Genomic DNA, 15,838 nt, shown 5'->3' on the forward strand with positions numbered 1-15,838 from the left:
GTTGTGGACCCTTGGTTGCTGTGTTGCTGACTCCTCCCATGGGGAGGGGCCTCATGGGGAAATACAGCAATAGGCTGACTCTACAATAAGCAGAATGGAAGCTTTTATTATACAGCAATGGAGCAATGCCCGTGGAGCGAACAGCTCTCCTCAGCCACTGAGTAGTCTCTGATAGCAGTGTTCAGTCCAGGCACTGGATATAAGTGCAGGGTAGGTCTCACCCGATGCTGGGAGTAAAGGATCCGGTAGTGGTCCGCGAAGCGGGGTAGGCCAAGAACCCAATCACAGGTGATGTAGCCAGCGATGACAGATCCAGTAGTGGTCCGCGGAGCAGAGTACGCCGAGAATCTGGTCTGTGGTGAGACAAGGTAGAGAGACTGAAGATTGAGGTACTCACAAGGCTGGTAATGCTGCAGAGGATATAGCTTCTGCAGTAGTGAAGGTAGAAAGGCAGACCGGAACACCAGTGCCGTGGTCCTCGAGGAGTAGGTAACCCAGGAAGTAAACAGGAGCGCCCAAGGCCCTCGTGGAGCGAGTACCTAGGCGTCCTTCAATGCCGGGTAACCTGGAGAGGAGATAGAAGCGAAGCAAGGCCCTGAGGAGCGGGTGCCTTGAGCGTCTTTGCTGAGCAAGAAACCCTGGAGGGTAGGTAGGAGTGGCAGGGCCCCCGAGGAGCAGGTACCCAGAGCATCCTTAGAATCAGCGTAACCCCGGAGGGTTGGTAGGAGTAGGTACTCTGAGCAAGTGTCACAGAAGTGGTAGAAATTAGCTGGACCGGAATCCTTTCTAACTCATAGCAGTGTTGGAGATTGGAGGCTAAGTACCCGGAGGCAGTGACGTCTTGCGGTGGGGACGCCCCCAAGGTTCCCACCATGACGTATTCAAAAGTGAGGGTGGCACAAGCGTGCCCTAGGAGGCCTCAGTGCAAACATGGCAAACGCAATCACCCATGCCAGTCTGGGAACGCCGGAGAGGTCGGCGAGGTGAGGCGGAGGCAGCCATCTTGCCCAGAGGAGAGGAAAAACAGAAAAAAGAGGTGAGACAGAGAGGTTACAGCCATCTGCGACCGACGGGCGCAACAGGAATTATCCATTTATTGGACTAATGTTAGCTCTTGAGAGCTAGGCACTGTAACCCCCCCTTTAGGGTAGTTTGGTATTGCCTGTGGGCTGTACACCAAATGATGGAGACTCTCTGGGCAGCTGACAGTTTGGTCTGATGAATGGATTCTCAGGGAACTGCTGGTGAGTGCAAATAAGATACTGGTCCTAAACCTTTTTGCTATGAATGAGGAGGAAGGGCACTGAGGCGATGTCCTTCTATAAGATATCTCCCGTATTCACCTCCTCCACAAAAGGAGTTACAAAACAGTTGAATTGTATCACTATATTTACCTCTCTTTACCATATATATAGAAACATAGAAACATAGAAACATAGAAATGACGGCAGAAGAAGACCAAATGGCCCATCCAGTCTGCCCAGCAAGCTTCCCTCATTTCTTCTCCCATACTTATCTGTTTCTCTTAGCTCTTGGTTCTAATTCCCTTCCACCCCCGTCATTAATGTAGAGAGCGGTGATGGAGCTGCATCCAAGTGAAATATCTAGCTTGATTAGTTAGAGGTAGTAGGGGTAGTAACCGCCGCAATAAGCAAGCTACACCCATGCTTATTTGTTTTTACCCAGATTATGTTATACAGCCCTTATTGGTTGTTTATCTTCTCCCCTGCCATTGAAGCAGAGAGCTATGCTGGATATGCATCGAAAGTGAAGTATCAGGCACATTTGGTTGGGGTAGTAACCGCCGTAACAAGCCAGCTACTCCCCGCTTTGTGAGTGTGAATCCTTTTTTCTTCTCCCCTGCCGTTGAAGTTATGCTGGATATGCGTGAAGTATCAGGTTTTTTTTTCCCCTGCCGTTGAAGCAGAGAGCTATGCTGGAAATTCGTGATGTATCAGTCTTTCTCCCATGCCGTTGAAGCAGAGAGCCATGCTGGATATGCGTCGAGAGTGAAGTATCAGGTACATTTGGTTTGGGGTAGTAACCGCCGTAACAAGCCAGCTACTCCCCGCTTTGTGAGTGCGAACCCTTTTTTCTTCTCCCCTGCCGTTTAAGCAGAGAGCTTTGCTGGATGTGTGAAGTAACAGTTTTTCTTTTCCCCTGCTGTTGAAGCAGAGAACTATGCTGGATATGCATTGAAAGTGAAGTATAAGAATGGAGTGATCAAGCTAGTTGAAAGGCATCAGGAATAGAGGAAGGTGGAGGTAGTAATTTGGATATTTGGTTTGGGGTAGTAACCGCTGTAACAAGCCAGCTACTCCCGTCTTTGTGAGTGCAAATCCTTTTTTCCACATTTCCTCTTGCTGTTGAAGCTTAGAGTGATGTTGGAGTCACAGTAACCATGTGTATGTTTATTGACTAAGGGTATTGTCTCCAGGCAGTAGCCATCATTCTGGCGAGTCACCCACTCTTCATTGGCGGCCTCTTGACTTTATGGATCCACAGTGTTTATCCCACGCCCCTTTGAAGTCCTTCACAGTTCTGGTCTTCACCACTTCCTCCGGAAGGGCATTCCAGGCATCCACCACCCTCTCCGTGAAGAAATACTTCCTAACATTGGTTCTGAATCTTCCTCCCTGGAGCTTCAAATCGTGACCGCTGGTTCTGCTGATTTTTTTCTTATGGTAAAGGTTTGTCGTTGCCTTTGGATCATTAAAACCTTTCAAGTATCTGAAAGTCTGTATCATATCACCTCTATATGTGTGGGTATATGTCAAAAGAGACAATCTAATATAAAATGTGAAATGGGCCACTAATGAATTATATGTACAAAAAAGACCCACTTTCCTCCCTTTACAAATATTCTATAAATTCAAAAACATACCGGGTCATTCATCAAAATGTGTTATGGCATTAATGCATGCGATAACGCGTTAGTGCATGAATTAATACCATAACACATGTGACAATAACGCTAGCGTGCTGCGTAAAAGCAAATTTTTGGAAGGGGTAGGATAAGGGAGGAGTTTGGGCAGGATTTAAGAAAATGAAGGCTGTTTTCGCACAGTTTTAATGCCAGAAATAACTACACCTCTTTTCCTGGCATTATGCTGTGCGATATGCCCAAAATGGCCATAATGCAATTCATGATAAATTTTAAGAATTGCATTTTGGCCATTTCTGGGCTTGGGTGTGTGTGTGTGGGGGGGGGGGGGGAGAGAGAGAGAGAGAGAGCACCTGTGGGGGGGGGGGGGAGAGAGAGAGAGAGAGAGAGCACCTCTGGGGAGGGGGGGTGGCGGCGGCCCTCACAGTGTGCAACTATTTATATCTCTATAGGAGGGCCATCTAATAGCTCGAGGTGAGGTGGTGGCGGTGGTTGAGAGTTTAGGGTTTAGGGTTTAGGGGCCAGTTTCTCATGTAGAGTGAGACTTATGAACAGCACAGTATACCTTAGTGAAGGTTTGACATTTTCTGGAATGAGGAAAGTCTCACAAAGATGATATTTTGTAAAATGTTGTCTCACCCTAGCTTGATGGTACCCTGTTATAAAGTCCATCAAGCTAGAGAGAGAGAACATAGTAGAAATGGCATCTTTGTGAAACTTTCATCACCTCAAATGACGTTAACCCTAAACCACCACCAACACCTCACCTTGAGCTGTTAGATGGCCCTTTTAGAGAGATGAAAATCTCTCTCTCTCTCTCTCTCTCTCTCAGAAAGATATTGGTTTGGCATTAAAGACCTGGCAGAAGATCCAGTTTGTATTTTCTTTCTGCAGTGGAGGTAGTCCTGTATTTGGCGATCTCTTCTAGGAGAGAGCGTGCCGTAAGGCAGGTGATGCTCCCAAGAAAAATCAACAGGTATCTGTTCTTTTAATTTATTTTGTCAATGGAGTTGTTATGGAGGTTCCAAGTAAGGATTTTAGTAGTCTGGAAGGCATGTATAAGGACAGTAATTCTATCAAGTAATTAGGTTCATCTCCTCTTAGAGTATGGATATCATCAATGTCAGAATTTTTAATTTGGTTCTGTAGGGGAGTGGTAAACTAAGTAGGGCAGGTGTGACACGGTCATGGAACTTGCATCCTTCTATCAGTTGTGCAGCAGAGTTTTGTGTTAGTAGGAGTTTGAGGATGGCCTTATCTACAGTGTGTTTCCCTAATCCAGCCATGTGATTATTGTGGCATGGGCTATTGTGATTAGGTAGTTCTTCTCAATGAGAGGGCACAGTCTTCATATGTTATGTAATTGAATTTGTCTGGATTTGTGGGAACATGGTTAGGTCTAAGTCCAGCAGATCTCAGGTTTTTTACCTGTGTTTTTAGGAGGAGTTCATAGATTCTGAAGGATGTTTCAAATCAGGGACTTTCTATTCATGTTTTCTATCCATAAGATCTCTGTTTTGATGGCTGTGAGATATGTGCTATGCTTTTAGCTGCTAAGCCCAGATCCATTCAGTATGAGATGGACATAGAAAAATATGAAGGCGGAAAAAGATCATACAGCCTATCTAGCCTGCCCATCTCTACAATCCCTACCACTCCCTCAGAAATCCCCTGTGCTTGTCCCAGGCTTTTTTTTCAATTCAGATAATACACTTGACTCCTCCACCACCACCACCACTGGGACACTGTTTCATGTATCCACCACCCTTTCTGTAAAGCAATATTTCATTAGATTATTCCTGAGATGACTCTCTTTTATCCTATTTCCAGAACCTCTTTTCTGTTGAAAGAGACCTGCCTCCTATGCATTGATACCTTGTAAGTATTTAAATGTCTCTAACATATCTCTCCTATTCCACCTTTCCCAGTGACGGATTTAGAGTTTTTCCACCGCTGGGCACTGTTGGTGCTGTCAATGCCCCCCCCCCCCCCCACACACACACACATGCCTCACCATATAAAGTCAGATAACAGGGAGCAGAAAGTCTAAGGCACAGCCCCACAATTTCCTAAGGCAACTCAGGGGTAGATTCTGTGGTAAAAAAAAATAAAAATAAGAATTTTAGAGCCATTAACATGACTAGCAGGAAGGGTGTGTGAGATACAGACACAGAAGAGGCCAACCAGTGGCACTTCAATATTTATTATAACCCTGGAATATAACAAAACACAAAATTAGAACCTACGGTAAGCCAGCTCCACAGAGAGCTCCAAACTTACCTACCTAAATGATCAGATATTATCTCTCTCCCAAGCTAGCCTGCTCTCCACTTTGTCCAGAAGGGAAGGAAGGAGGATGCTGGTGTCTAGTTATTAGTCGGTTGCTGTTGGTGCTGCTGCAGTCTCTGATTCTGCTCTACTTTGTGTTGTTTTTCACACACACACACATTACTATAGCCTTTTGTTTCTTAGGTTGCGCTGTGTCTCAAGCCAAGTTTTTTTCCTCTTACCTTTCTAATTAGCAGTAGTGACAATTTGATCCATACTTGGCTGAGCTGTTTCAGTAGCTGGTTATCTCTTTCAGGAAACAGGGAAGAGATGTCTTTGCAGGCATATGTGGGAGACCATTTCTGTTCCTTGACAATACACTGTCCTTGAGTTAGTCATGCAGCTCGTTAGCATGGTGGAGGAATTATCTTTGTGCAGGTGGTTATTAAACCTCTATATTCCATGCCAAATGACCTTGAAACTGCTGTGCATAATCTCTCTTCTGTGGAAAAATGTAACTGTGTTCATGATGTCATCCAGAAGCGTTTTCTGTATACTGCCACAAAGCAAGGAATAGACCAACACACAACTAAGCCTGATTAACTAGGCCTCATAAGAACACAAAAAACATAAAAATTGCCATACTTACATTCACCAAGAGTCCATCAAGCCCAGTATGCTGTTTCCAACAGTGGCCACAATTATTTGGAAGGATCCCAAACAGTAGACAGATTCCATACTGTTAACACCCTGAGATAAGTAGTGGCTTTCCCTAAATCCATTGGGTTAATAATTTATGGACTTCTCCTTCAGAAACCTATCCAAACCTTTTTTAAACTTAGCCACGCTAACTACCTTTATGACATCCTCTGGCAATTAATTCCAGAAATTAATTGTGCGTTGAGTGAAAAAGTACTTGCTTAAATTTGTTTTAAATGTGCTACTTACTAACTTCATAGAGTGCCCCCTAATTTTTGAATTTTTTGAAAGAGGAAATAGATTTAAATTTACCCATTATGTTCCATTCATTATTTTATAGACTTCTTCAAGCTGAATAGCCCTATTCTCTTTAGCCTTTCCCCATCCCCTTTATCTTTGGTCACCCTTCTCTGTACATTTTACATAAGAATTGCCATACTGGGTCAGACCAAGGGTCCATCAAGCCCAGTATCCTGTTTCCAACAGTGACCAATCCAAGTCACAAGTACCTGGCAAGTACCCAAACATTAAATAAATCACATGCTACTATTGCTTATTAATTAATAACAGTTTATTGATTTTTCCTCTAGGAACTTATACAAACCTTTTTTAAACCCAGTTACACTAACTTCTGTAACCACATCCTTTGGCAATGAATTCCAGAACTTAACTATGCACTGAGTGAAAAATAATTTTCTTCAAATAATTTTCTTCAAATAACCAATTTCCCTTAACCTGTTCAAATCCTTTCATGATTTTGTAGACCTCCAACATATCCCCCCTCAGTCGTCTCTTCTCCAAACTGAACAGCTATAACTTCCTTAGCCTTACCTCATAGGGCAGCCGTTCCATGGCACTTATTTTGGTCACCCTTCTCTGCACTTTCTCCAGTCCAATTATATCTTTTCTGAGATGTGGCAACCAGAACTGCACACAGTATTCAAGGTGCAGTCACACCATGGAGCGATACAGAGGCATTATGGCATCCATCGTTTTAGCTGCCATTCCCTTCTTAATAATTCCTAAAATTCTGTTTGCTTTTTTGATTGCCACAGCACACTGAGCCAACAATTTCAATGTATTATCCATTATAACGCCTAGATTGTTACGGGAACCGGCTGTAGAGGCCTGCGAATGACTCCTTCCACATACCGGTGCTGCCGCCCGCCGCTCATTGGCACCAGGATTCTTGCGGCGGCAGGAAGCTGCGGCAGATGTGCTCCATCCACAATGACTCCCCACCAGGCCGCCGCCGCTGCCGCTTCTTCCCGGCCAGGACATGGCCACGCTCGACCCAGGTCTGGTCTCGTAATCGGGCATCCTAGGCGAGCGTGCACATCACCTGACCTGATTTAAAGGGCCACCCACAGGAGGTGCCGCGGTTCCTCCCTCCTGACCCTGGCCTATATAAGACAAGGCCTTATGTTCCTACAAGTGTTTCACCTCGAATGCTGCGCCTGTCCATCCAGACCTTATCTCCCAACGTGGGATTCACCTCTGTCCTCGATTGCTGTGCCTGTCCATACAGGTCTTATGTCCCTAGGTGGGATTCAACTCTGTCCTCGATTGCTGTGCCTGTCCATACAGGTCTTATGTCCCTAGGTGGGATTCACCTCTGTCATTGATTGCTGTGCCTGTCCGTCCAGGCCTTATGTCCCTAGGTGGGATTCAACTCTGTCCTCAATTGCTGTGCCTGTCCATACAGGTCTTATGTCCCTAGGTGGGATTCAACTCTGTCCTCGATTGCTGTGCCTGTCCATACAGGTCTTATGTCCCTAGGTGGGATTCACCTCTGTCCTTGATTGCTGTGCCTGTCCGTCCAGGCCTTATGTCCCTAGGTGGGATTCAACTCTGTCCTCGATTGCTGTGCCTGTCCATACAGGCCTTATGTCCCTAGGTGGGATTCACCTCTGTCCTCGAATGCTGTGCCTGTCCATCCAGGCCTTATCTTCCTATGTGTTTGACCTCAATTGCTTTCCCTGTCCGTCCAGGCCATATGTTCCTACAAGAGTTTGACCTCGATTGCTGTGCCTGTCCATCCAGGCCTTATGTCCCTAGGTGTGATTCACCTTTGTCCTCGAATGCTGTGCCTGTCCGTCCAGACCTTATGTTCCTACAAGTGTTTGACCACGATTGCTTTGCCTGTATGTCAGGCCTTATGTTTCTACAAGTGTTTGACCTCGAATGCTTCGCCTGTCCATCCAGGCCTTATGTTCCTACAATGGTTTCACCTCGATTGCTGTGCCTGTCTGTCCAGGCCTTATGTCCCTAGGTGGGATTCACCTCTGTCCTCGAATGCTGTGCCTGTCCATCCAGGCCTTATGTTCCTACAAGTGTTTGACCTCGATTGCTTTGCCTGTCTGTCCAGGCCTTATGTTCTTACAAGGGTTTGACCTTGATTGCAGTGCCTGTCCGTCCAGGCCTTATGTCCCTAGGTGAGATTCACCTCTGTCCTTGAATGCTGTGCCTGTCCGTCCAGGCCTTATGTTCCTACAAGTGTTGACCTCGATTGCTTTGCCTGTCTGTCCAGGCCTTATGTTCTTACAAGGGTTTGACCATGATTGCAGTGCCTGTCCGTCCAGGCCTTATGTCCCTAGGTGGGATTCACCTCTGTCCTCGAATGCTGTGCCTGTCCGTCCAGGCCTTATGTTCCTACAAGTGTTTGACCTCGAATGCTGCGCCTGTCCGTCCAGGCATTATGTTCCTACAAGGGTTTGACCTCGATTGCTGTGTCTGTCCGTCCAGGCCTTATGTCCATACATGAGATTCACCTCTGTCCTCGAATGCTGTGCCTGTCCATCCAGGCCTTATGTTCCTACAATTGTTTGACCTCGATTGCTTTGCCTATACATCCAGGCCTCATGTTCCTACAAGTGTTTGACCTTGAATGCTGCATCTGTCCCTCCAGACCTTACTCCCTACGTGGGATACACCTCAGTCCTCGATTGCTGTGCCTGTCGATCCAGGTCTTATGTCCCTAGGTGGGATTCACCTCTGTCCTCGATTGCTGTGCCTGTCCGTCCAGGCCTTATGTCCCTAGGTGGGATTCACCTCTTAACTCGAATGCTGTGCCTGTCCGTCCAGGCCTTAGGTTCCTACAAGTGTTTGACCTCGATTGCTTTGCCAATCCATCCAGGACATATGTTCCTGCAAGGGTTTGACCTCGATTGCTGTGCCTGTCCATCCAGGCCTTATGTTCCTACAAGTGTTTGACCTTGATTGCTTTGCCTGTCCGTCCAGGCCTTATGGGATTCACCTCTGACCTTGAATGCTGTGCCTGTCCATCCAGGCCTTATGTTCCTATAAGTGTTTGACCTTGATTCCTTTCCCTGTCCGTCCTAGCCTTATGTTCCTACAAGGGTTTGACCTTGATTGCTGTGCCTGTCCATCCAGGCCTTATGTTCCTAGGTGGGATTCACTTCTGTCCTCGAATGCTGTGCCTGTCCATCCAAGCCTTATGTTCCTACAAGGGTTTGACCTTGATTCCTTTCCCTGTCCATCCAAGCCTTATGTTCCTACACGTGTTTGACCTCGATTGTTGTGCCTGTCCGTCCAGGCCTTATGGGATTCACCTCTGTCCTTGAATGCTGTGCCTGTCCATCCAGGCCTTATGTTCCTATAAGTGTTTGACCTTGATTCCTTTCCCTGTCCGTCCTAGCCTTATGTTCCTACACGTGTTTGACCTCGATTGTTGTGCCTGTCCATCCAGGCCTTATGTTCCTACAAAGTTTTCACCTCGATTGCTGTGTCTGTCGGTCCAGGCCTTATGTCCCTAGGTGGGATTCACCTCTGTCCTCGAATGCTGTGCCTGTCCTTCCAGGCCTTATGTTCCTATAAGTGTTTGACCTTGATTGCTTTGCCTGTCCGTCCACGCCTTATGTTCCTACACGTGTTTGACCTCGATTGTTGTGCCTGTCCATCCAGGCCTTATTTCCATAAGTGGGATTCACCTCTGTCCTCAAATGCTGCGCCTGTCCATCCAGGCCTTATGTTCCTACAAGTTTTGGCCTCGATTGCTTTGCCTGTACGTCCAGGCCTTAAGTTCCTACAAGTGTTTGACCTCGAATGCTGCGCCTGTCCATCCAGACCTTATCTCCCAACGTGGGATTCACCTCTGTCCTCGATTGCTCTGCCTGTCCATCCAGGTCTTATGTCCCTAGGTGGGATTCACCTCTGTCCTCGAATGCTGTGCCTGTCCGTCCAGCCAAGCTGCACATTTTACTTTCAGAAATTAGCGCCTACCCAAATGTAGGCGCTAATTTCTCCTGGCACCGGGAAAGTGCACAGAAAAGCAGTAAAAACTGCTTTTCTGTGCAGCCTCCGACTTAATATCATGGCGATATTAAGTCGGAGGTCCCGAAAGTTACAAAAAGTTAAAAAAAAAAAAATTTGAAGTCGGCTCGCGGCTCGCGGCTCGAAAACTAGATGTTCAATTTTGCCGGTGTTCGGTTTCCGAACCCGTGGCTGTCAGCGGGTTTGAGAACCGACGCTGGCAAAATTGAGCGTCGGCTGTCAAACCCGCTGACAGCCGCCGCTCCTGTCCAAAAGAGGCGCTAGGGACGCGCTAGTGTCCCTAGCACCTCTTTTTACCACCGACCCTAATTTGAATACTGAATTGTGCGCATAGGAGAGTGGCCTGTGCGCCGCCGAGAGAGCGGGCATTCGCCCGCTCTCCTGCGGACTTTACTGTATTGACCCGTAGGTGTGTAAAGGTGTTAGTATGTGTGACTCTTCCACAGGGACGGTAACTTTCAAACCAGTGCACGGGCACACATTGGTGCGTGTACGTTGGTCGCAACCAGGGACGCGGCCAGTTTATATAACTTGTATGCATATATATGCACATGTTATAAAATAGCCTGGCCTTGCACATGCGTGCCCAATTTTAAGTGAGCACATAAATTCTGCTTCTACCGCTTTAGTCAGGGGATTTTAAATGGGGTGCACACCAATGCCATTATAAGTTTGCCAGTTTGTCCTCCAGTTCACCCAGACCCCCCAATTACCCCAGACCTTTTAAACTCCCTTGAAATGGCTCAATCAGTTTCTAACTTACACGCCTTCCATAACATAAGTAAAGTTGCACAGCATGCCGGGCCATGTAAGTATTTATGCGTGCATCTCTTGGACAGGCCTCGACATGCCCAAGCCCCGCCCAGACCACACCGCACCCCTTTTTAAAAAGTTTTCAGATGTGCACTCCTCGGCATTTAAGCGCATGTCTGGGCACTTTTTAAAATACGGTTGGCACGCGTGTGCCCGACTTATTCATGCATCCCATAATTAATGCACATACTGGGCTTTTAAAATTCACTTTTAAGTGTCGCTAAGTTAGTGTAAATCTACACAAAAGGCTTTATTTTCAAAAGCATATATGCTTAAAACTGGGTTTTACACGTGTAAATGTACTTTCCCGTTGAAGTGGGCTTTTCAAAATTGCTACAATATATACTATTGGAGGGTAAATGGCATTTGAAAATTGATATGATAGCATGTTAAGTTTCATGCATAACTCCTTTGAAAATTCATCTGGGTATCAACAAACATATAGCCATGTGTGCTATGCTTCTAACAAAAGTGAATATGTCTGATGTGCTATCTGGATATGCCCATACTAGTATTGGGTCTCTATTGTAATACTAAAAGCTTTTATCCCCTGGTGATCTGTTTAAAATTCCATCATGCCATTGTCATCAAAGAGCAGATGTGACAGTGGAAGGCCTACTGCTCCAGAGGGACCTAGAGCCAGCACAAGCAGCAATGATGATAGGGGTAGGACCAGGAGTCCCCCAACTAAAATGAGAGATATTTTCTTTTTAAGAGGGGGAAACCAATTAGAGAGGAAGAGTTGATTGAGAATCTGGAAGTGCAACCGCCTGCTCCCATCTCCTCTGTTGCTGTGTCAAGGAAAGCACAGTTAGTGGAGGCCAGCAGCATTGGTGGCCAGCCGGGGAGGGGGCTGGAGTGGTGTCACCAACACAGCTAGAGCCAAAGCCAGCACAGTGCTCTCTATTTGGTTTGAGTAGTGTCTGAAAAAGATCTTTGATGGTATTGACTTGAAGAATCATAATCAGTGATTTGATGAATTAATGTAAGCACATTTGAACTTAAAGTATGCCATGTTTGGTCAGACCAAGGTTCATTGAGCCCAGCATCCTGTGTCTGACAGTGGCCAGTCTGGGTGACAAATTCCCAGCAAATCCCAAGAAAAAGATCTCATTCTTGGTACTTACTCCTAGGGATAACAATGATATTCTACCTGACTAATAATGTTCTATGGACTTTTCTGCAGAAATTTGTCCAAACCTCTATGTCCAAATGGGGACGTACCTGGAGGATGAACTAGAAGATTGGGAGGTAATGGGTAAGGTGGAACAAGAGTGGGCCAAATTAAAAGGAGTTATTACAAAGGAAACAAATCTATATGTTTGAAAAATAAGGAAAAGTAAGAGGATAAAGAAACCAATCTGGTTCTAAAAGGAGGCGGCTGAAAAAAATAAAAGTAAAAAGAATAGCATTTGAGAAGTATAAGGATCCAGGCAGAAGAACACAGGGAAGAATACCTGGTGAAGCGGAAGAAGACGAAAAAAGAAATAAAGAAAGCAAAAGGTCAAGTGGAAGAAAGGATTACCAAAGAGGTAAAGTGAGGTGCTAAAAATGTTTTTCAGATATATCAGAGAAAGGAGGAAGGCCAGAAGTGATATAGTGAAACTGAAAGGTGAAAAAAAGCAATGTGTGGAGAAAGACAAAGAAATAGCAGAAATATTAAGCAAATACTTCAGTTCAGTATTCACTAAATGAGACCCTGAAGAAGGACCATTGCTGATTGACATGGATGTGGATGGGGTAGATGCAAGCCCATTTTCAGAAGAGAATGTCTGAGAGGAGCCAGGAAAACTAAGTGGGCAAGGTCATGGGCCGGATAAGGTACATCCGAGGATACTAAAGCAGCTCAAAGACATGCTGGAGGGTCTGCTGTGTAAGCTGATCCCTGTAAATGGGAGTGGAGCCGCAGGACTGGAGAAGTGCAGTTGTGGTCCCACTTCACAGGAGGGGTAGCAGAGAGGATGCTGGAAACTATAGGCCAGTCAGCTTCACCTTGGTGGTGGGAAAATTAATGGAAGCTCTGCTAAAGAAAAGGATAGTGAACTATCTACAGTCTGGTAGGTTGCTGGACCCAAGGCAGCATGGATTCACCAGGGGAAGGTTCTGTCTGACAAATCTAATTGACTTTCTTGACTGGGTGCTAAAGAACTGGATCAAGGAAGAACACTCAATGGATTTCAGCAAAGCTTTTAATACGGTCCTGCAAAGGAGACTTGTGAATAAAATGAGAAGCTTGGGATTGGGCACCAAGCTGGTGATTACAAACTGATTGACTGACAGAAGTCAATGAATCCTACTCTGAGGAATGAACAGTGTTAAGTAGAGTGCCTCAAAGATCATTTTGGAATCAATTCTGTTCAATATCTTCGTGAGAGTTATTGAAGAAGGGACTGACGGTAAAGTCTGTCTTTTTGCAGATGATATTAAGATCTGCAATAGAGTGGACACACCTAAAGGAGTTGACAGAATGAAAAGTGTTTTAAGAAAACGAAGAGTGGTCGAAGATTTGGCAGCTGGGATTCAATGCCAAGAAGTGCAGAGCCATTTATCTGGAATGCGGTAATCCAAAAGAGCTTTATGCAATGGGGGGGAGGGGGGGGGCAAAAGACTGATGTGCATGGACCAAGAGAGGGACCTTGGTCCATGCACATCATGCACATTTTTCTGTCGTGCATGGACCTTGGTCCATGCACGACAGAAAAAAAGGGGTGGGGGCATTCTCCTAGCAGCTAAGAAAGAACTCAGATTCTCTCATCACCCAATCAAATCTGACTCGAAATTGGAAACAGGTCTTTTCAAATCAGACTCTCTACAAATCCTTCTAGTATATGCCCCCCCAGGACTTCTAGAAGCGGATCCATCACCCTTCCTAGAAATCTTAGCATCTTATCTAAAACCAGACTCCCCAACAATAATCCTAGGAGATTTCAACTTGCACGTTGATAACACCACACTCTCTACCAGCTGCGAAACCATTCTTACAGCCATGTCTGCAATGGGATTCAAACAAATAATCAATGAACCTACCCACAAGGCAGGTCACATACTGGACCTTATCTTTGTGAACTCAGGTATAACACATTCAGAACAACCCACTTGCAAAAAAGTTCCCTGGTCAGACCACTCTTTAATCTCCACCACCTTCTCAATGACCCAAACGAGCAATAAACCCTCCCCTCAACACTCATTTCTCTACAGAAAAGTATGCGCCTCGGATGAACTCAGCAATCATCTAATCACGGAACTCTCACACATAGACGTCACATCACCTAATGCAGCCATAAATTCCTGGTCTACTATAACAGAAACTGTGGCAAACAAACTTTGTCCGTGGACAACAAAAAAAGTCAAACAAGGCGAGTCAAAAAGACAGCCATGGTTTACTAACGAACTTAAAAACCTCAAACTTAACCTGCGTCAAAAAGAAAGTAAATGGCGTAAAGCCCCTTCCCCCTTTACACTTTCTACATACAAACTCGCCCTCCAATCATACAAGAGCTCCACTTTAAAAACAAAAAGGGACTTCTACGCACATAAGATTCATGACATTATATTCGACTCCAAAGCGCTATTCACATTTGTCTCCAATCTAACTCAGGCCAACCCTCCTGACATACCACCTAACCAAGCTCAAACAAAAGCTGATGAGCTGGCATTATTCTTCAGTAAGAAAATCACAAACCTACTAACACAATTAAAGCCTAATACAGGCACACCAGCCAGCAATTACGCACTCCATAATAAAGACATCTCCCTCCAGTCTCTTGAACTCACCACTTCCTCAGAGATCCAAACACTTCTTAAGAAAATGAAACCCTCATCTCATCCACTAGACCAGATCCCATCTAAATTACTACTGCTAATCCCGGACACCATAACCAAAACCCTAGCGGACATCATAAACTGCTCATTCACCCAGGGTTTCTATCTAGACGACCTCAAACTAGCATCCATTAAACCGCTCCTAAAGAAGCCTAACTTGGACCCCAAAGATCCTAACAACTTCCGTTCAATCTCCAATCTGCCTTTCATTGCCAAGGTGATGGAGAAACTAGTTAACACACAACTATCTGATTACATAGAAGAACACAAAATTCTATTCCCTACTCAATTCGGTTTCAGAAAAGCTTCAAGCACAGAATCCCTTCTAATCTCACTGACTACATTATATTGGGCCTCGACAAAGGACAGGCCTTCCTACTGATTTTATTGGATCTATCGGCAGCTTTCGATACTGTTAACCCCGCCATATTACTAAACCAACTGGCGAACATCGGTATTGCAGGATCAGCACTAACATGGTTCAAGACATTCTTAGAAAACAGAGGTTTCAAAGTTAAGATCCACAACAAAGAATCCCCCAGATACCCATCTTCACAAGGAGTTCCTCAGGGTTCCTCTCTCTCACCAACACTTTTCAACTTATACCTTCTCCCGCTTTGCCAACTGCTAAACAAATTGAACCTAAAACACTTCATATTTGCCGACGATGTCCAGATTGTGATCCCCATCAAAGAATCCATCACTAAAGCTCTAGAACTTTGGGAAAACTGTTTTCAAGAAATTAACGATCTCTTATCCAGCTTAAATCTTATTCTAAACCAATCAAAAAGCGAATTCATGCTAATCTCATGCAAAATCACTACAAACCCGCCAGCCAACTTGCAAATCTCAAAAGTAAGAGATTTAGGAGTTTCTATAGACAACCGGCTAAATTTAAAATCGTTTATCAACCAAACAACCAAAGACTGCTTCCACAAACTGCACGTATTAAAAAGAATAAAACCCCTATTTCATTTCCATGATTATAGAACAGTGCTCCAAGCAATAATATTTGCGAAAATTGATTACTGCAACTCTATCCTACTAGGCCTCCCATCA

Source organism: Rhinatrema bivittatum, chromosome 9 (assembly GCF_901001135.1).
Source record: "Rhinatrema bivittatum chromosome 9, aRhiBiv1.1, whole genome shotgun sequence".
NCBI classification, from domain to species: Eukaryota; Metazoa; Chordata; class Amphibia; order Gymnophiona; family Rhinatrematidae; genus Rhinatrema; species Rhinatrema bivittatum.